General features: G+C 39.0%; 1 long non-coding RNA gene across 1 annotated transcript; it reads right to left on the bottom strand.

Annotated features, from left to right (window-relative positions):
* Positions 1-297: 297 nt before the first annotated feature.
* On the bottom strand, positions 298-16,167 carry LOC114668731 (uncharacterized). The gene is made up of 6 exons (XR_007933923.1): positions 16,002-16,167; positions 5,678-5,702; positions 1,527-1,580; positions 1,379-1,453; positions 1,123-1,230; positions 298-986 (listed from the first exon to the last, which is right to left on the bottom strand). It is a non-coding gene; the product is annotated as an uncharacterized LOC114668731 (long non-coding RNA).
* Positions 16,168-22,090: the final 5,923 nt, after the last annotated feature.

Genomic DNA, 22,090 nt, shown 5'->3' with positions numbered 1-22,090 from the left:
CAGGACACTGACTGCATGATGCAGTAATGCAGACCATTTTTCAGCACTGGAAAAATAGGTAAAGGTTATGTCTATACTAGAAACTTAAAGTAAGTCAGAAACACAATGTTTCAGCTATATGTGTTATGCCAATAACCTATTTTTTTCATCCTGGAAATACCATTTACCTATTTTATTTTCCTCTTTGCCTACATGCTGATGCAACCCTTCATTAAACCCCATGTTTTTTGAAGGATCTACGTCAGCTCAAGAATGAAGGTAACAGGGAGAATAGCTATGACAAAGTATCTACAGGAAAATATTTATTACATTTTATTTAGAGTTGTGATAACAGAGCAAGATTGTATCAATTAGAAAGTTTAAAGAGCCCAGGACTTTGCCCAATAAGACCATCCTGGCTTTAAGATATGTGTTGTTTGGTCAGAATTCATGGTTTAAATGACAAAAAACTGATATGAAGGAATACCCAGTCCCTCACTCTTTAATGTCCACCCCCCAGTCTATTTTCTTATTGTACTGTCTTAATGTAATGCTATAATATTATAAAGCATATGTAGTAGCTTATTCCAAAGGGCCAGATCTACACAGGAGTAATGTTTCAGATGAAAAATACAAAGAGGGCTTCAAGCAGAGCATAGCAAAACTTCAAAGCCACACAAGCCCATTATAAAAAAAAAAATCACTATTTTTTTAATCTGAAATAAAACTGAAGGGTTGTTAAACTGCATTTGGGCATGAATCCTCCATAACTGCTTTGCATTTGTGTGTAAACATAAAAACATAGAAGTGTAACCTGGTCATGAGGGGGACAAACAAAATGTAAACAAGAAAAAAAAATTCTTTCAAGGAAGTAGCACAAACACCAAACAATCTCCAGCCTCATCAGCTTCACACAATTCATCAGGGGGTATCCATGCACTCTTGTGCACTGAGAACACCGCCATCATTAAGTGATCCACCAAGGAGAACAGAGATGAGGGTTTAGCCTAAAGAGATAGAAAAGAGAAAGGTTAGTCTAAATCCAGTAAGTGTTCAATGTTAATAACTTGACTGAAAAACTATCAGAGGGGAATCATTTTGAAATCTAATAAAAGGATCCCTTGAATCTGAGCCAAATCTTACCTCCTGCAAGAATATAAACATCCATCTCTCTTAGAGCTTCAAAGCAGCTTTGATTGCTTCCACAATTTTGGACAGCTTTGCATCACTATCCACATACCCATCACCATTCTAAGGTCAAAATGGTGAGGTTGGAGGATGGGGAAAAAAACAGTAAAAAGAAGGTGGTGACTATATACATCATTTTAAACTGGAGATGGCACTTTAAACTTTATAGTGCTTTATTGTTAAAAAGGCAAGCTGTCAGCAGTAAATGTACCTTTTTTGAATGCACCAATTTTCCATCGATGGTCACTTCAAACCAGCCTGTACTCTGAGGAGTGCCCTCCCCTGTCTGAAGAGATATGAAGAGTCAATGTAAGTCATAATATTTATTTAAAAAAAAAAAAAAAAAGAGAAAAACTTACTATCTGAAGATTGCCAGGGAATTTGCTCTCCAGGTCTTTCTTCAGACGATTAAACTGTAAAGAAAAATAAATTTAAATTTACACAGATCAAGTCTGGAATGAGCCGTAGACACACACATTAAATTAGCCCTGAAATAAAGGGAGCAAAAATGACTGCTCTACTTAAAGCTGCAATATTGAAATTATAATCATGTCACAATACTTTTTCAATTTACATATATAGCACAAAGAGGTATACTGTATGCAGTTATCTTTATAAAGCTAAATTTAATTTTGCAGTTTTGCTCAAAATTAATAACTTTCTGGGTTTTTACAATGTCACTAACCATCCCATTTGGATCAATTCATTTTTGAGTTATCATATGAAGGCCAGCAATGATGTATGGAGCAGAGATATGAGCAGTAAAGAGAACACATGCAAAGAAGTTAAGATGTGGCAGATTGTGTAGAGTTGCAAAAAAAGACAGGATAAGAAACGAGAGAACAACAAAACAACAAAAGCGGGAGAGATATCTAAGATAGTACAGGAAAGTAGGCTGATGTGGTATGGACATGTCATGAGAAAAGACAATGAATATATTGGCAAAAGAGTGATAGAAATGAAAGTACAGGGGAAAAGAAAGCGAGGGAGGCCAAAGCAGAGGCGGATGGATAAAGTAAAAGAAGATCTGGAGAAAAAGGGCTTGACTGGCAAGGAGGTGTCGGTCCAAGCTGTTTGGAGAAGGTTGATCAAGCACATAAACCTCATAGAAGTGAGAAAAGAACAAGATCCAAGGAATCACAACTTGTCCCACAAACAACCATCACTCTGAAAGTGGTTAATTCCTTTTCAAGGATGCCCAAAAACAAGTCAATCTATCAAAAACTCAAAGTCAAACATTTTGACTCTGTTAAAATACTTTCCTTCTAGCACAAACTTTGGTATCAACCAGAAAACACAGTGTAGTGGAGAGGTAAAAATTCTCAGAAATTATTAGTAATATATAGCACTAGCCAACCCGCGGCATAGCATACGCTGCATAATTATGCATTGATGAGTGAACACTTCCTGAACAACACAGTTATCCAAATGGGGTGGGTTTGTGGATACCACTGTGAGTGAATGAAAAGATGGAACTCTGGAGAGAGCAACATACAACTGTCCGTGACTGAAAACTGGTTTTGGCAGATATCTTTTTGAAACTTTGGCCCTGTGCCTTATTAGTTGTCATCGCAAAGGCAAATCTAACAGAAAATTGTCTTCGTGTTAAAGTAAAAGGCAAATTATCCGCGACAAACAAACTGTTTTACACGCTGCATACCAACCCGCGGCGTACTATACGCCGCATAATCACGGCGCTTTTTTAATGTTTTTTAAGCAGAGGGAAAAAATGAACATTTGCAAAATCCGTAACGCTGCTTTCAGTAAGTACAATGCACACGCGTTTAATTTGTCGTCCACTTTTTGCCAGCCGTCTTTTCTGGTTTGGGCTGCTTTTGTAGTGTTACCGCTTGTGCATATTAAATCTTGAAATCCTTAGAGTAACTAATTAACTAACTAACACACACCCACCCAGCTTGTGAGAAAAAAATGCGCCCGTTCTTTCATCATTTTGTTGCAGCCTATCAAAGACTTGCTGATCATGTTTTCTAGACTCAATATACATTGGCTTTTCACTCAGCGCGGGGGCGCGCATTCATCTCGGATTATTACATCCTGCTACACTAATCTGCTACACGACTGCGTTTGAAAAACCGACTTATCCCTGATGAGTTTCACCGGCATTAATGATTAGGAATCTGGTTGGAACAAAACCCTGCATCCACAGGGGTTCACCAGGACCGAGTTTGGGAAACACTGCTGAACACAGACGAAACCGACTCAGGTGAGGAGTTGGGGCGGGCAAAGTAGTTGCAGCTATTGATTATTCAGTGTTGTTTGCCTGGTTGTCTGATCTGCTTGACGGGATCATAAATAAAAGGAAAACAATGTGAAGGCGATGTCACAGGTGATCCTGTGGTATAGCGGGTCCACAGCTCCCCTTCAGAAGGCCATTTTTAAATAAATAATCATCGCACTCACAGCGTAGCGAGGAGCGTGGAAGTGTGGCTGAAACGGTTTCCGGGTGGAGTCGTGCTGCGGGCATTTCTCCTCTGCGCAGTGTGCGAGTGAGGAGAGAGAGAAAGCCGGTACGTTAGAGTGAGCGAGAGCAGGCTCGAAGGCAATGTGTTCCTGTGGTTTAGCGGGTCCATAGCTCCCCTTCAAAAGGCCATTTTTAATCAGGCGACTGACAGTAGTGGAGTCAGGCACAGAGAAGCTGCTGAGAGAGCGTCTCGACTGTTGCAGGGCCTGCATCGGTAAAGCAGGTGAGACACTAATGAAAAAGAGGCACAGGGCTTATTGGTTTTTAAAGACTGCTTCCTTCATTGTGTTTTAACCTCAGTTTTAAAGGATTGTTTTAAGGATCCCATGGGATACCCTGTCGCAAACTGTATTACACAGTGGGCGTGGCTGTCTTGCCTGCTTTCCATGGGTATCTACTTGTCGGCGGCTTAGTGAATTATATATATATATATATACACAAAACCATAGAATGCAAAGCGTAATAGTAAACTAAATGTAAAAACATTGAATAACACTGAGAAAACCTTGAACAACAGAGAAAACTAACACTGCAATAGTTTGCGCTATAGCGCTACCAACCTCTGGCGAAAAACACTTTTTTTTTTTAATGAGTTTTAAGCACAGGGAAAAAATGAACATATGAAAAAATCCGGAATTTAATAAACCACCAAAAAAAGTAACATTGCAACAATGCACACTACGAACCGATCGCTGTAAACAGAAGTGAAAACAAAATCAAGCCCAGTGCATTCTTTAATTGCTTTCCTATCTTATGAGTCCAGCCCCCTCTCTCTCGCACTGCCTGTGTGTGTTCGTGGCTCTCTCTCTCACGCTGCCTGTGTGTGTGTGTCTGTCTCTCACTGGCGCTGCCTGTGTGTGTGCGCGGCTCTCTCTCTCGCACTGTCTGTATGTGTGCGCGGCTCTCTCTCTCGCGCTGCCTGCGTGTGTGCGCGGCTCTCTCTCTCGCGCTGCCTGCGTGTGTGCGCGGCTCTCTCTCTCGCGCTGCCTGCGTGTGTGCGCGGCTCTCTCTCTCGCGCTGCCTGCGTGTGTGCGCAGCTCTCTCTCGCGCTGCCTGTGTGTGTGCCTCTGTCTCTCTCTCGCGCTGCCTGCGTGTGTGCGTCTGTCTCTCTCTGGCGCTGCCTGTGTGTGTGCGCGGCTCTCTCTCTCAGGCTGCCTGTGTGTGTGCCTCTGTCTCTCTCTGGTGCTGCCTGTGTGTGTGCCTCTGTCTCTCTTTGGCGCTGCCTGTGTGTGTGCGCGGCTCTCTCTCTCATGCTGCCTGTGTGTGTGCCTCTGTCTCGCGCTGCCTCTGTGTGAACCAAGGTTCCACTGAGGTTGACTAATGAAAAGTCAACGTGGCTCAGAGCTGCATGTGGACTGTAGCACAGACAAACAGAAATGACGGCATATTTTCCGAGGCGTTGCGTCCGAGTAGGTGGGCGTGGCTCTGCGAGTTTTCGTTGTATCCAATGGTCTTAGAGTTAGTGGGCGTGGCTCCTTCCTGCGTGCTTTCATAGGTGTCTTGCCCGTTCTGGCGGCGGCTTAGAGAATCTATATATGGCTCCTTCCTGCGTGCTTTCATGGGTGTTGTGCCGCTCTGGCGGCAGCTTAGAGAATTATATATACAGATATAGATTGATATTCTTTATTAATGCTTTCAACAAAAAAATGTCTAATTTTGAAAAGGGGAGGCTGAATAAACCAGTTTGTGCTCAGGGCACATTTATGACTGAACAGATCCAATAGATAGCCATCTGATCTCTGTATGCCGGTGTTTAGCCATTAATTAAGGTTAAATATAAACACACATGTAAACACAAACAACATTCTCTAACCTAATTACTGCAATACATACAGTATGTATAGTAACAACACATGCCACCTTGCCTACTAACTAATTACATAAGTTACGGTAGATTTGGATTAGTAAAAACAAAATAGGCTTTTAGCAGTTTTGGTAAAGGACCCATTAAAAAACCCAGTGATAAAGGCGTGAAATCACTTATTTAACCATCACAATAAGTAGTTCCAAACAGCCAGTGTCCCTTACCTTGGGCTTGTACCCTCAGGCACCACTGCAAGAAAACAGAGAGGTGATTAAGACTTGCATGTTAGATATACTGGCAACAGCTCTTTATATCCCCCAAAGCAATCTAAGATAGTACTACTTTTCTGCATTAAGACAATGGTAAACTAAAGGAGGAGATTTTAAAAGAGAGGCACATGTACTGCGGAATGCATACTATACTACAGCTTTCCATAAATAAAGATATATTCCATAAATAAAGATTTTTCAATAAGATTAGTCAAAGGTCTTACTTTGTAAGATACTATGGATACAAGTACAAAGCTAAAATAATTTAGGCAAAGCAATATGACATTCTAGGGTGGCACAGAGGCAGTCCTACTCCCTACAAAGAATATGCATGTTTTCCTGTGTTCGCATTGGGTTTACTCCAGGCATTCCAGTTTTCTCTCACAGTCCAAAGACATGCATGTTAGGTGGAGTGACAACGCTAAATTGGTCCCTGGTTTGAGTGTGTGTGTTCACCCTGTGATAGACTGGCGTCCTGGCTAGAGATTGTTCCTGTGTTGCATCTGACGCTTTTTGGGATAGGCTATTGATGAGTGGGTTTAAGAAATGCAGAGACGGATGGATATGACACTTACAAAATTCAGTTCTTAGTCACAGCATTATTAAAAATAGACTAAAAGTTGACATTTCCATCTGAATTTGTATTTGGGCTATGTAACTAAAAGCATCACAATATTTTCATTTTGGTATAAACAGCCTATTGACAGACCCCAATCAAATCACTGATGGCATAGCAATATAAAAGCAAGCACTTCAAAAATGGTATAGTCACATTTGCCATGAAGCTGACAAGAGTCAGGCAAGTTCAGGTATTAAAACCTAACAAACTAGAGTCTCCTCCCAGGAAGCCCTGAAGCCAAAACAAACAGTATACTCTAACAACCGCAAAGTGGGCTTAGACCAATCCCATTGTCTTCCTTAATGTGCACTATACAGTGGAACTTTGGATTGCGAGCATAATTCGTTCCGGATTCGTGTTTGTAATCCAAAGCACTCGTATATCAAAGCAAATTTCCCCATAAGAAATAATGGAAACTCAGATGATTCGTTCCACAACCTAAAACTATTCATGTAAAAATGATTAATACAAAATATATAAAGTAAAAATATATAAATCCATCATAGGGCACAGTGATACTTACACCAATATATGCTCATATTAGAGCAGTTTACAGATGCCAATAAATCTCACCTGCACATCTTTGGGATAGGAACAGAAAACCAGAGTACCTGAAATTAAAACCCAAACAGAACCCAGAAGAACATGTAAAATACTGTACTACTGTAGCACCGAGGAGTAAAAACTTCATCTCCCACCAACCCTGCAGTGGCTCCAATTGGACACCTGCCAAGGGTGCCGGGGCTGCTGGGGACAAGATGGCCAGCGGGAGGCCAGTTATACAGAGAGAGGAGGCTGTGTTGTGTCTGGAGTTACCCGTCTGTTCCGTCTTCCCATTCCTTGCTTTTGGATTATTGTTCTGACTATCTGGTGTCTGCCTGCTGCATGAGGAGTGAATTGGATTGTTTGTTGACCTTCAAAGAAGGAGCCCTCCCGATCCTATCATTTTTCATCATCAGGATATACCAGTAGGACTGTTCTTTACATTTACTTACACCGAGCTGATTCCTGGATTATTCAGTCTCCATCAGTTCACTACATTGGTTGCCGTTTCCTATGGACTTTGTTATTGGACTTCACCGTGTGTGGTTTTTGTTAGTTGTTTGTTGTTTCTGAGTTCATGTTTATTGTGTATTCACCAGAAAGGGAACTGGGGTGGGATTGTTTTAGTGTGTGTACTTAGATTTAATGTATTATTGTTTAAAACATTTGTCAATTTTTGTTTTAATGCCATTTGCTTCTTTGTCTCTGTGCTGTGAAGGGAGTGACCGTGAATTGGTCCAAGGCTGGGTGCATTCCTGGGGTCTCCACCAAAGAAATAAATCACTGTGAACAGGCGGTGTGAATCTTAGCAAGGTCTTTTTCAGACCACTACACTATACATGGAGTACACTGTACTTTAAGTGTTCAAAAGAAATGAAAAAATGAGAAGGGACTATGGTAAATCAAAAAACCAGGTCATCAACAAAACCCACACTCAACCAAAAGCGTGAACTAGTAGCGAACAGATTGGATTGTTCAGACCCTATCTCCATATAAGCTTAAACATAGAAATTCTATGATTACCAGTGTTGTACATGATTGTGTTACATGTTTTTTTAAACATTAACTGTAAACAATTAAAGAAACAAAAACATTACAATTGCATTTAGTTAATATTTCCTGCACTTTAGAGTACTACCCAGTTAACCTTCTTGGCATCAACTCCTGACAGTCTTTCCAGCTCAGAATTCTATGTAAATATGGTTAATCCTGAATGTGTTTCGGGATTTAGAGGTTATAGACAGACAGACAGACAGACAGACAGACAGACAGACAGACAGACAGACAGACAGATAGATAGATAGATAGATAGATAGATAGATAGATAGATAGATAGATAGATAGATAGATAGATAGATAGATAGATAGATAGATAGATAGATAGATAGATAGATACATACATACATACATACATACATACATACATACATACATACTTTATTAATCCCAAGGGGAAATTCACATACTCCAGCAGCACCTTACTGATACAAAAAACAATATTAAAGATTGATAATAATGCAGGTAAAAACAGACAATAACTTTATATAATGTCAATGTTTACCCCCCCGGGTGGAATTGAAGAGTCGCATAGTTTGGGGGAGGAATGATCTTCTCAGTCTGTCAGTGGAGCAGGACAGTGACAGCAGTCTGTCGCTGAAGCTGCTCTTCTGTCTGGAGACGACACTGTTTAGTGGATGCAGTGGATTTTCCATAATTGATAGGAGCCTGCTGAGCGCCCGTCGCTCTGCCACAGATGTCAAACTGTCTAGCTCCATGCCAACAATAGAGCCTGCCTTCCTCACCAGTTTGTCCAGGTATGAGGCGTATAACCTAATACTGAGTGCTAAGCTCAACTAACGCTCGGGACAGTATTCTGGTCACATATAGTGGATAAAATAACATTATGCCACAAAAAAATATGCATATTTCTATGTTTTATCACTATAAGTTAACTCATCAGTATTCATGAGTAGGGCAGAGCTTTTAACCAAAACACAATGGCATGTAAATAAGGAGTTGCAAAGCCACTTTTAGAACATTGTTGACAATGTTAATTGACCATCAGACATTGACATGGATAGTGCAACTGATGAATGAGGCACTGTACGACTGAATCGCCATGATGTGCGTGGCGAATTCAGTTGCTTGAGGCTTCAGTGTGGTGAAAGTAGGTTTGTGACAAAAATGCAAAATTACTGTGATCAACTGGAAGCACAAGAAAGATATTAGCACTTTAAGCACTGTTCATATGCAGCAACTGTCAATGTACATGTCATGGGAAATGTGGAGGTCACTAAGCCTTGTGCTGTGGTAGCCTACAATAACACAAGGGGCATGACAATTGTGCACTCTCATGCACAAGGGTAAACATAATGCTAAAGAGGTTAAGTGATTAGCTTAGTGTGACACTAATCTTATAAGCTACAATTGACAATTTTGGAAGTGATTAGTGGACATTTCTTTTAATCATAGGAACATTTTTAAACCCACCATGAAACACAAAAGCACTTCACTAATAAATATAAAGTTACACTGAAATGCCAAGCTTAATATACAAAATTTTTGTCATTAAATAGGCTCCATAGCAATTTCAAAAAAGATGTCATGTATCATTTCTTCATTAATACTGTAAGGTGAAAAATTGCAGTATCTTCTGCCTAACCTACACTCAAGGGATGTTAGAGATGTGAAATGTTTGTAACTTTAAATATAAAAAACATCCTTAGCTCATCTGGTGCTCTACTGATATTGCTTCTACTTTCATACAAATGACCATTATATGGGTTTCAGAATTTTCCTTGACTCTAAAGTACTATTTATATGTGTATGCCTTCCTAGTTATCAAAAAGTTTTCAATATAAGCACAAGTGTGATACCTATAGTGTCTTAAAGGTTTCAGTGCTAGGACCATTAGGAGATGCCACTGAAATATATAAATTGTCATAGATATGCTGATGATTAGTGCTGGCTGGTGTACCGGTTCATACCAAAACCGTTTATTTTTGTTATGATATGGATTGTTCTTATACCATAACACCGGTTTAAATTGCCTAAATGACGCTCGTAACGTGGCGCAGTGGGAAACTGTTCAAGTGGGGACCTTTTTCACTGCTACACCGCTAATCACAGAGGTGTTGCGCAGTGGCTCTTTTTCACTGCTACACCGCTAAATAGGTAGTGTAGGTATTGCACGGTGAAAATGGACAGAGAACATTCCGAAACTGAAGCTGACGATAAAGTTGAACATGATGATACAGAAGAATTTTTGCCGAAAAAAAGGGGTCACGTCCGTTGCCTGGAGATACTTTGGTTTTAAAAGGTCGGATGTGGCCCATTATGTTCAAATGTGTAAATACTGTTTCTATACTACTGGATAATACTGCAAGCCAAGTTGTACTTGTTTTGTTTGTTTTCAATACTGTGTAATGTACCTGGGTACTGTGTAATAATGTGATGACATGTTGAATTTAATCTCGACGCTTATGACGAGAATAAAGTCGAAAATGATATCAAGTATTTATCTTAGCATTCTAAATTTTCAGAGAGCAGGAATATCATGAAGTGAATGGATTCTGTGCGGTGATTGCTGCCGGCGCCTCCTCTTAGTGCGGAGGAAGTCAGTTTAAGAAGTGTAGTGATTAACAACTGGGTCGGGGAACACAACACAAAGCATTTAATGTGCTGCATTAACTTATGACGGGGTTTGAGAAAATCTAGTAAACATTGATTTTAGGATGAAGTTTAGTTTACGGCATTCTACTTTAATTATAAAATATAAACTATGAGAGTAAAGTGGAAATTTTGACTTAAATCTCGACATAGGCGTCAAAATTAAAATGGAAATGTATAGTTTGTTTTTTCTTCCCTGTGTCCGTATTTTTTTTCTTCACCTTGGCCCTAATACGATTCAGTAGGGCTATACCACAAATAGCACCATAAATGCAAGTTGCAGTTTTATTATTTATATATATATAGCTTAGCTTGAAGCAAGGTCCATATTAATGCAGTTTGCCTAAAAGATGGTTCAGTTGGTAAAGATGTCATCACCAAGTTGCACTTGTTTTATTTTATTTTAATTTGGTGAATACTGTGCAATGTACCTGGGCTTGAAGTAATAGTGCAACTATCAGTAATAATGCTATTATTTATTTTGTTATTATTTATTAGTTTAAATATTATGCAGTTTAATGATGGTAAAGCTGTTTAAAAAGTCACCTTAACATGTCAGTGAACAGAGACTGTTAACATTAACAGACATGTTCAGTGCAATACAACTTTTGACAAGAACCTCTGGATATTTTACTAAGTCTAAATGCCTCTTTGGATGGTTGAAAATATGTTTTAGTTTAAGTTTTTGCAAAATTTGTTCAATAAAAAGGTTCTATATTTTGACTGCATCTGTCATGCAATGTGATTCCTTCTCTTCATTAGTGCCACCCCCTTGAAAACTATCACTTTATGGGGCCATGCAAACCTGTATTAATACTTGTGTGCACATTAAAATGTTTTTTGTACAATGCTCATGACAGTGGAATAGGTTATTCTTAGCCAGTCTACTGCAGTAATTGCAGTGGAAAATGTGGTTAACATCCACTCATGCATGGGAAAAAAATACCATTGAATACTGTGAAACCGAGATAATTTAGAAAAATACCATGATATAGAATTTTGGTCATACTGATGATAATAAACTACATTTATTATTAACACAAAGTGACACTTTTGTTATTTCAATAACTACTAGGATTACGTACTGTTTATTCAGCCGATACCTTTCTCCAAAGTCACTTAGAAGATCTCAATACAGAATAATTGTTTACATACATACAAAATTGCTAGGTTAATTGTGTAGGTATATTGACCGAAATTGACTGGCACCCCTGTATTTGGTTTCTAACTTGTAAACAACACTACCAGGATGGGTACATGTTATTTGTGACCCTCAGTTAGATAAGAGGGTTATATAATGGGTGGATGGATTCAGCGGAATACAATACCCTATGAGGACTACATCAACAACTTATACTGCACAGGCTGGAAAATGATGTTGAGCTTACAGGCACTGTCCTTGCCTGGTTTAGTTCTTATTTATCAAATCAATTCTGGTATATACAGAAATGTGCTGAGAGTACTCCATCATTATACACACAACTGAGATATGGTGTCCCGCAAGGCTCAGTACTCAGACCTTTACTATTTTCACTTTATTTGCTTCCACTGGGATCTGTCATTAGAAAACATAATGTTAATTTTCACTCATACTATACGCAGAGGACACCCAATTATACCTTTCTTTTAGACCAAATGAAGTTTCTCCAATGTTGTCTTTAATTAGTTGTGTTAGTGAATTAAAGGAGTGGATGGATGAGAACTACTTGTCTTTAAACACTGATAAAACAGAGATGTTAATTATTGGAGGGAATGACGCTGATTGTAACAATATTTTGTTATCATTTAACTCAGTTGGAATCACCATTAATTTTACTGAATCAACCCACAATCTTGTAGTTATCTTTGACTCTGGCATGTCATTTAAAGTGCACATTACAAAATTTTCCAAATCATATTTTTTCCATCTTAAAAATGTTGGGAAATTAAGGGTTTTTCTAAATAAGCGGGATTCTGAGAAATTAATTCATGCATTTCTTTCTAGTAGGACTGAATACTGCAATGTGGTGTTCACTGGATGTTCAAACTGTTCTTTATACAGCTTCCAGTTAATCTAAAATGCTGCTGCAAGAATTATTACAAGAACAAGAAAATACGAACACATAGCTCTAGTTCTTAAATCCTTACACTGGCTCCCGGTTAAGTTTGGGGCAGATTTCCAAATCCTCCTTTTGACATATAAAGCATTAAATGGCCAAGGTCTGGCTTACTTATCTGAACTTATCATGACTTACAAACTAGAGTGCACATTAAGACCTCAAGATGCTGGTCTCCTTATGATTCCAAGGATTAGTAAAATAACAGTGGGAGATCAAGCTTTTAGTTACAGGGCTCCTAAACTGTGGAATGGTCTGCCTACTACTATAAGAGATGCCCCTTTGGTCTCTGCTTTTAAATCCCGGCTGAAGACTCACTACTTCAGTTTAGCATATCCTGACTAGAGCTGCTGATTAACTGTACAGACTGCATCTCTGTTGTTTATCATTAGAACTAAAACATAAGTAATATGATAGTTATAATTGGATACTAACCCTCACCTATTCTGTTTATTTTCTTAGTACTCAAATGTGGCTCTTGGTGCCACTGCTCTACTGCCAAGTTGTTTTGCCTGATTGGTTTTGATTGGTAATATATATCAAACTCAGTTTAGCTCCAAATACATAGAGGGATGTTTAAATAATGTATGTGGCATTATGTATGTATGTTTGATTTATGTATGATTAAGATGCACTGTCCTTTCATTTGATAATTTACATAAAACAATATGACTTATGTAGAAGAAGAATGTTCTCCTCAGCACCATGTATTTTGTGTGTTTAGTAAATTAGAATTTTTATAATAACTATTTTGTAACTTGCCAGTGAGAGACGCTTTGGCTTATGAACTAACAAAAATATGTTATTCCAGGGTTCAGGAGAAATAGTGTCCACATGAATAAAATGTAAGCTGTTTCTTGTTTTCCCTTTCTCAGAGTGAATGTTTCAGGGACAAGGTCACAAGGCTGCAGAAAGTACATGAAGTTTATGCAAAGGCGTCTCTACTGTGCTTAGCTTCCAAAACACAGATAATGCTTAGCTCAACAGACATATTGTTTAACTTTACTGTTTTGATAAGGATGTTCTTTCTGTCTTATTAATCATGAGATGCTGAAGTATAAAAAACCCCCCCTGGCTTTTGATCAGAGTTCAATTGAGCTTTGCGGCAATAAGTTATACTCTTTTGAATCTCTACTTACTGCGACTCCGAATGAATAAATAAAGTGAATTGAGAAAATATTATCTGTCTGCTTTTCAGTGTGCCTTTTTCGTCCACACTTATTATCTTTACATTTTCCATCAACTGACTTTAGGTTGTGATCAGAAGGTGAAAGGCTAGAAAACTCAGTGAGGCGACAATTAAACCCATGATCAAAACCATTAAGTATAAATTATTACAAGCAGCTTTCATACAGAGCATGCAACACAAATAGTTCTAAATTGAAGTACATAAATATGATAAAATGTAAGCACTTTAGAGTTAAAAGTTCAATAGGCGCATCCATGAGATAGTTATTCATGTGCAACATGATTTCTCAGAAATTGTTTTGCTTGATTTGAATGACACCACTTTGGGTTACCATTTTGCATCTAATAGATAGATAGATGACTACTTTATTAATCCCAAGGGGAAATTCACATACTCCAACAGAAGCATACTGATAAAAAACAATATTAAAGAGTGATAAAAATGCAGGTAAAACTGACAATAACTTTGTATAATGTTAACGATGGAAGTGAAGAGTCGCATTGTGTGGGGGCGGAACAATCTACTCAGTCTGTCAGTGGAGCAGGACATTGACAGCAGTCTGTTGCTGAAGCTGCTCCTCTGTCTGGAGATGACACTGTTTAGTGGATGCAATGGATTCTCTGTGATTGACAGAAGCCTGCTGAGCGCCCCTCGCTCTGCCACAGATGTTAAACTGTCCAGCTCCATGCCTACAATAGAGCCTGCCTTCCTCACCAGTTTGTCCAGGCGTGAGGTGTCCTTCTTCTTTATTCTGCCTCCCCAGCACACCACTGCGTAGAAGAGGGCACTTGCCACAACCATCAGATAGAACATCTGCTGCATCTTATTGCAGATGTTGAAGGACGCCAGCCTTCTAAGGAAGTATAGTCGGCTCTGTCCTCTCTTGCACAGAGCATCAGTATTGGCAGTCCAGTCCATACACAATACAATACAGTTTATTTTTGTATAGCCCAAAATTACACATTAAGTGCCGCAATGGGCTTTAACAGGCCCTGCCTCTTGACAGCCCCCCAGCCTTGACTCTCTAAGAAGACAAGGAAAACTCCCAAAAAAAAACTTGTAGGAAAAAATGGAAGAAACCTTGGGAAAGGCAGTTCAAAGAGAGACCCCCTTTCCAGGTAGGTTGGGCGTGCAGTGGGTGTCAAAAGAAGGGGGTCAATACTATACAATACACAGAACAGAACAAATCCTCAATACAGTATAAAAAAAAAAGTTCTTTTAGAAGTAAAATAAAAAAAACAGTCCATAGCAACCTACTGCTAGGTAACAAGACCTTAACTAAGGCTTTGACTGTATGTAAAATAATAACTATACGCCCAACTGCAAAACCCTTAACGCCTCGATTTCTAAATTGTTATTGATGCTTTATATCTATTCATTTTCAAGCGCATGCACCCAGGAAAGTAACCTAACATGTGAACAATGGCTTTTCTCAGGTGTGATGCGGGTCAGTATTCTGTTTTAGGAAAGGACTGTAAACTGCACCAGTGCTAAGAAGTAAACAACATGTTGCTAGGAGTTACTGTACATATCTAATGCTAGAAACCAATGAAACACGTTGCTCAAGGAAACCTAAATGTCACAAATATGTTAAATGGACGGTGGTTCATGATCTGCAACGATTAGATTAACAACTTTTATTATTTATTCAAAGAAAACGCATTGTACATGTAGCACCCAAACATCTCGTGAGAAACCTGAGCTCCAATCCCAAGGGAATGCGACGTTAACACCTTATTCCGATGAGACTGTAGTCGCACGCAAAGTAGGCATTCTGCGTACCAACGGAACACTGTGACCGGCAGAAATCCGTTTGGGGTATTTTTGAATCGACTTACAGACGTGCCCCATTTTCTTTTTTAAAGATCTGAGGACGACAACGCATATACTAAAGGTATGCAGGCCTATGCTTTTGAAATTTTACTGATTTGAGACTTGTGTAATGATTTCACATCACTAGTAAAGACCCGGCAACTGCTCGAAATGTGCAAATACTACAAAATTGCAATACATATGAAAATAACTAATATAAAAAGAAAACGTTGTGATTTTCTTACTGAGTCACCTTATTAATAAACTCGCGACAGCACCTCATACAAAAGCAAATGCAGTACGAAAAATTACAATGTTACCCGATTATCCCCAGGTCACACAAAGGCTCACCAGTAAACAACGTGAATTGTAACAGTCATGTTGGACGGCGGTCCTTTGTGGCCTGACGTTGACAGATGGAATAGCGATATTGCACCCAACAAGAAGACCTTCTAGCAACGCACAGCCGGCTTCCGTGTTGTGATTCACTGTTTAGTGCTGCCTGTCACTGCCGCAAGTGCCGTTTCTCCTCCCATACCTCCTCCCTCTACAATAAAAGAGTGGCTCCGCCCTCAAGAGCAAGTCTTTTCTGCCACGAGCTGCAGAAATGCATCTTTGATGTTTAACAATCACGAATGCGTAGCAAAATAATCAGCATTTTGGCTAAAGGTACCTGATGTTTGGGGATATATTCGTGTAGTTTAGAATATTCCTCAGGCTGGTTTATATTTTATCAGGTGTATGTTGCCTGAGGAGTGGAGAAGAAGGTCTACAGGACGGTAGTGAGACCAGCAATGTTATAGATGATAGATACTTTATTAATCGTTTGGAGACGATGGCACGGACAAGAAAGCAGGAGGCAGAGCTGGAGGTGGCAGAGTTAAAGATGATAAGATTTGCATTGGGTGTGACAAGGATGGATAGGATTAGAAATGAGTACATTAGAGCAGGGGTAGGCAACGTCGGTCCTGGAGTGCCACAGTATGTGCAGGTTTTTGTTCCAACCCAGTTCCTTAACGAGAACTCAATTATTGCTGATGAAGCAAATATTGCTTAAGTGACATTTTAAAGCTTCATTTTAGTGGTCTCGCTTGTTAAGGTTCTCCAACCTTAATTGCTTATTTCAATCTTAAACTGCTGCATTCAGTGTTTTAATTGCTCCTTATTAGCAATAAGATGTAAAAGACAAAGCAGCCAGCAGTTCTCCAGCTAGCTTTTTTCCAATTACATCTGTGTGTGTTCATCATGCACGGTTTGATTTAATAAAACACTTAATAGAAAAATGTGACAGACTGAAAATGATCTGTTTTAGGCTTCAAATCATTTGGATGATATCCTTGGAAAGGAAAAAAATCTACGATATAAAAGCCTTACATTGCACAGACTAACAAGCCATAAAATTAAATAAGGTCTGAGATTGGCAATGATTGGTTTCTAATTAAGCAATTGGGTTGGAATGAAAACCTGTAGCCACTGCGGCTCACCAGGACCGACATTGCCTACCCCTGTTTTACATCTTATTGCGTAGCACTTTGGGGTCAAGTCCATGGAGAAATGCGTCATGCGCCAATTCGTCCTGGACCCTGTGTGGAAAATGTGCATAGACTCGTCCCACCAGTCCCTGCACTTCTGGGGCAAACATTCCTAGGTACTCTCCAGGCCACCAAGTTCATTTGTGCAGTTGCCTTTGCAATCCTAATATGGTTTCTGTCCACCCAAAATAACGCTCAATGGCCTTCAAAAGCAGTCCTAAGTCTGTTAAATCCTTCCGTGAAACATCCTCAAGGGTTTTCAAAGCCTTCCATTCTAGCACCGCCACCAACTGCACTGCTCTATCTTTGACCCCCTTAGCTATTTGCCTCTGTAGCAACTTCAAACCTGTTCTAAAAGGCTTCCCAGCTTCCCATCCCGGTTTCATCCCTGGCACTTCATGGCTTTTCCTCACAGATCTCAGTTCTTCATGTTCATTTGTGGGTTCTTCTTTGCACTGCAGTAACCACCAGGGTGGAGGGGGAAATTCTTCATCAGCCATTGTCATGTCCTTTGCTTCTTGCAACAGCGGTCTCAATGGGATGGCTCATCCCATTTCTGGCACCAGTGTAATGTCCCTTTCCAGGTGGAAAAACAACCCATGCAGGCAAGTGGTGGTAATTGTCCAAAAAAAACAAAGATTTTATTTCTCTTCTGCCTTAACTAGCCAAAAGCAAACATAGGCAGGAAAAAAACAGGGATGGAACAACTGACGAGACAAAAACACACTCTCTAACAACTTTATTTAAAAAAACAGAACTTTCTTACAATGTCCCACCCCCCAGCATCCCAGAGACTGCTTTATTTAAGAGTGGCAGATGTGTGTCCTCTGCCTGCCCCTCCCCACAGCACTCTGAGCGGCCTCACTTTTTTTTTTTTTTTTTATGGCTTATTTTGAACACACTGCCTCAGTGGCAATTTCTTTTCCAGGCTATTACAGTATTGTATTTTGATGGTTTTAATAAGAAATTACAGATAGTTTGTGTGTGTGTGTGTGTCCTTTAATTGTTGTTATGTACACCTAATATTTTTTAAAAAATTATTTTAATGTAAGTGTTGTTTGGTATGGAATAAAAATTAGAAAGTTTTACAATTAGTGAGTTTAACTCTAGTTGTGCACTGCATTAGTACTAGAATAACCAATAGTTTAACTAAAAAACCCAGACAAAGCAGTATAAATGAGTATAATTTAATTACCATTACACCTATATGTGCACTAAATTAGAAATATAACAACAGATCATAGATTAAAGAAAAAATCCACACAAAGCGGCATTAACACGAATAGCTTAATCACCATTTCGAACTGTTGTAATAGTCCATTTCAGCTCTGCTCTTCTGAGACCTTAAATATGGCTCTACTAAATATTAATAGCATTAACCAGCAAGATTTTTTTACATTCACGATTTTATAAGTGATACGAAAATAGATATTCTTTCACTAAGTGAATTGTGGAGCTCAGAGAGTGCTGCTGTATTAGGCAGTGTGGTGTAGTAGTTAAAGCTTTGGACTTCAAACCCTGAGGTGGTGTCTTCAAATCCTCCTTCTAACACTGGGTGACCAGGAGCAAGTCACTTGACCTGCCTATGCTCCAATTGGAAAATCAAAAGAAATGTAACCAATTATATCATAAATGTTGTAAGTCACCCTGGATATACAGTAGGCATCAGCCAAATAAGTAAATGCAATTGATTCAGGTTTCTAATTGTAGATGATTTTAATTTTCATATGGACAATCAGTGTGACCCAAAAGCAAAATAATTCATGAACCTTACTGCAATCCTTCGATCTTAGCCAGCACATTAGCCAGCCAACACATAAGGGGGACATACACTGGATTTAGTGATTTCAAATGGATTAAAAGTTGACGTGAGACAGGTCATGGATATTGGTATATCAGACCATTTTTGTATATTATTTAATGTAGAAATACTGACAACTACAACCAATGAGAAGTGTATTGTTAAAAAGCATTATTTTGATACATCTACAGGTTCAAGGTTTGCTAATATTGTAAACAATCAATCCGACTGTAATGCTTACCTTAATGATGATAATACTATAAACAGAAAGGTAGAACATTTTAACTCTAAGGTAAAAGCTGCAGCTGACATAGTGGCACCTGAAAAAACAGTTAAGAAATCCACCACCACTGTTATACTTTGGAAGACACAGAGACTGTCTGATTTAAAGAGAACATGCTGGAGAGCTGAATATAAATGGAGAAAAACAAAACTGATAATCCCTTATGAAATACTGCAGGCAGAAATAACTGAATATAACAATGTAGTTTACTTTGAGAGGCAATACTGTTTTTCTAAAATTATAAATTGTGATGGACAGCCGGCGGTTCAGTCCAGCCGAGACGTCCATAAAAGAAAATAATGGAAGAAGGCAGCCTTTTTGGGACACTGCCTCCCCCAGGATGCTAGGTGGCAGCTCCCCTGGATGGCAACAGTTCCCCAGATTCCCTCAAAGCATACTGGGACGTGGAGTCCATTTCCTCAGCCCTGTTGGGTGCTGTGGGTGCCGCCAGGGGGAGCTCATAAAGAACCTGGGGACTATTACTCTTACGACAACCCGGAAGTACTTTGGAGTCATGAGGACGGAAGACCGCAGTACTTCCGGGCTACTTGAAAAGGATGATGTGGCATTTGACCCGGAGAAGGAACACTTCTGGGTCATGGACTATTTAAAGGACTTTGGGAATCCCAGCAAAGAGAGCCGGAGTTGGGTGGTAGAGTGACAGAGCTGCTGGGAGGAGTGGAGGATTGATTATTGTATTGATTATTGTTTATTATTATAAGTATGGGAGAATTGTGGAGTGTGTGGTGCTTTGTGCACTTTTCTTGGTGCTTTTACACGTGTGTCCTAGACATCTGTCTGGTGGGTTTAGTGGGGCAACAGCACTTCTAGCGTCTACAAAATAATAATGCTGGAAATCCAAGACTTTTATTTTCAACTATTGATTGTCTTTTAAACCCAGCTCACTCAATGGAATGCCTCCTTAAAACTACTAGTAAAACTTGTGAGGATTTTGCTATATTTTTAAATATTAAATAAATTAAATATTTAGAAATAATATAGTACATCCCCCCAAAATTAATCCAGTTTAATTCCAGAATGTCCTGTGAAGCGATTCTTTCAATAGAATAGATTGACCTGAACTACATAGAATGATTTCTCAGCTGAAACCCTCCACCTGCGACCTCAGTACCAAGAGGCTTTTTTTTTTAAAGAGGTCTCAGATGTCCTTGACATAGTGAACTAATTTATTACATACGGGGGTCTTCCCTGACTGTCTAAAGACTACAGCTGTTAAACTCCTGCTCAAGAAAAATAATCTTGACTCTGGCGTCTTGGATAATTTTAGGCCAATTTCTAACCTGCCTTTCCTAAGTAAAATTCTTGAAAAGACAATCTGTAAGCAGCCAAATGATTATTTAATTAAACATTCCATTTGTGACAAATTTTAGTCAGGTTTTAGAACTTACCATAGTACCGTAACTGCATTGGTTAAAGTAATAAATGATCTCTGGATTAATGCAGACAGAGGACATTTATCTGTTCTTGTTCTCTTAGACATGAGTGTAGCATTTGACACCATAGACCACAGTATTCTTATAAATCATCTTAAACAGTGGGTGGACCTCTCTAGCATCGTGTTAAATTGGTTTCAGTCTTACTTAACAGGTAATAAATTCTTTGAGAGTTGTGATGATTGTACTTCAGAGACCCATGATATTGCATATTGTAAATGGTGTACCACAAGAAGCTATTCTGGATCCAGTGCTTTTTTCAATCTACATGCTTTCATTAGGTTATCTCAAAGCACAAGGTGAGCTACCACAGCTATGCAGATGACACACAGCTTTATTTATCGATATCGCTTGATGACCCTGACGCTCTTGGCTCTCTGATCCATTATCTTAGTAGTATTTCTGATTGGATGAGTAGAAACATTCTCAAACTAAATAAGCAGAAAACAGAAATATTAGTGATTGACAAACATGGATAAAGTGAAGGTATTAGAAATGAACTTGATCCCTTAGGCTTAAAAGTCAAGCTGGAGGAAAAGAATTTGGGGCAATTATTGACTTTGACCTTATCTTTAAATTGCATATTAACCAGATTACTATGTCTGTATTTTTCACTTAAGGAATATAGCAAAAGTTAGACCCCATATAACTTAACAAGACACTTAAAAATTAGTTCACACTTTTGTTTTTAGTTGATTTGATTACTATAATGCACTCCTAACAAGACTACATAAGAAAGACATTGGTTGACTACAACTAGTGGAGAATGCAGCTGCGAGAATCTTAACTAAGAAAAGAAAATCTGAGCACATCTCACCAGCTTTAGCATTGTTACATTGGTTGCCTGTGTCATTCAGAACTGACTTTAAAATATTACAAATGGTTTTTAAAGCCTTAAATAATCTTGCTCTGTCCTATAGTTTGGAATGCCTGTCCCCACTATGCTTCAGGTTGAAACCTTAGATCTTCAATTGGGGGTGTGCTTATAATTCCAGGAGCTAAGCTTAAAAGAAGTGGTGAGGAAGCCTTTTGCTGTTATGCATCTAAACTTTGGAATACTTTTACTGACAGAAATTCGCCAGGCTAATACTGTGAAACATTTAAAAAAACTGCAAAAAAACCCATTATTTTAATTTGGCTTTTTCATTGCCACATTTCAGTTGTATTGCTTGTAGACTATAAACTAGGGTATGGAATTATCATAATCTTCAGATATCCGCATCTGTGGTAATCTCTAGTATTCTCTGCTCTCTCTTCTGGTTTTTCTGTGGTGATGACCTGCACCACCACCACCTGCTCAAGGCACCATGAAGCCCCCTGAAATGATGGAATGAAGGCGGGTGTCTCAGCTGTACACGAGACAAACTTTA

Source organism: Erpetoichthys calabaricus, chromosome 18 (genome assembly GCF_900747795.2).
Source record: "Erpetoichthys calabaricus chromosome 18, fErpCal1.3, whole genome shotgun sequence".
Taxonomy (NCBI): Eukaryota; Metazoa; Chordata; class Cladistia; order Polypteriformes; family Polypteridae; genus Erpetoichthys; species Erpetoichthys calabaricus.
This window is presented reverse-complemented; position numbering and strand designations above follow the sequence as displayed.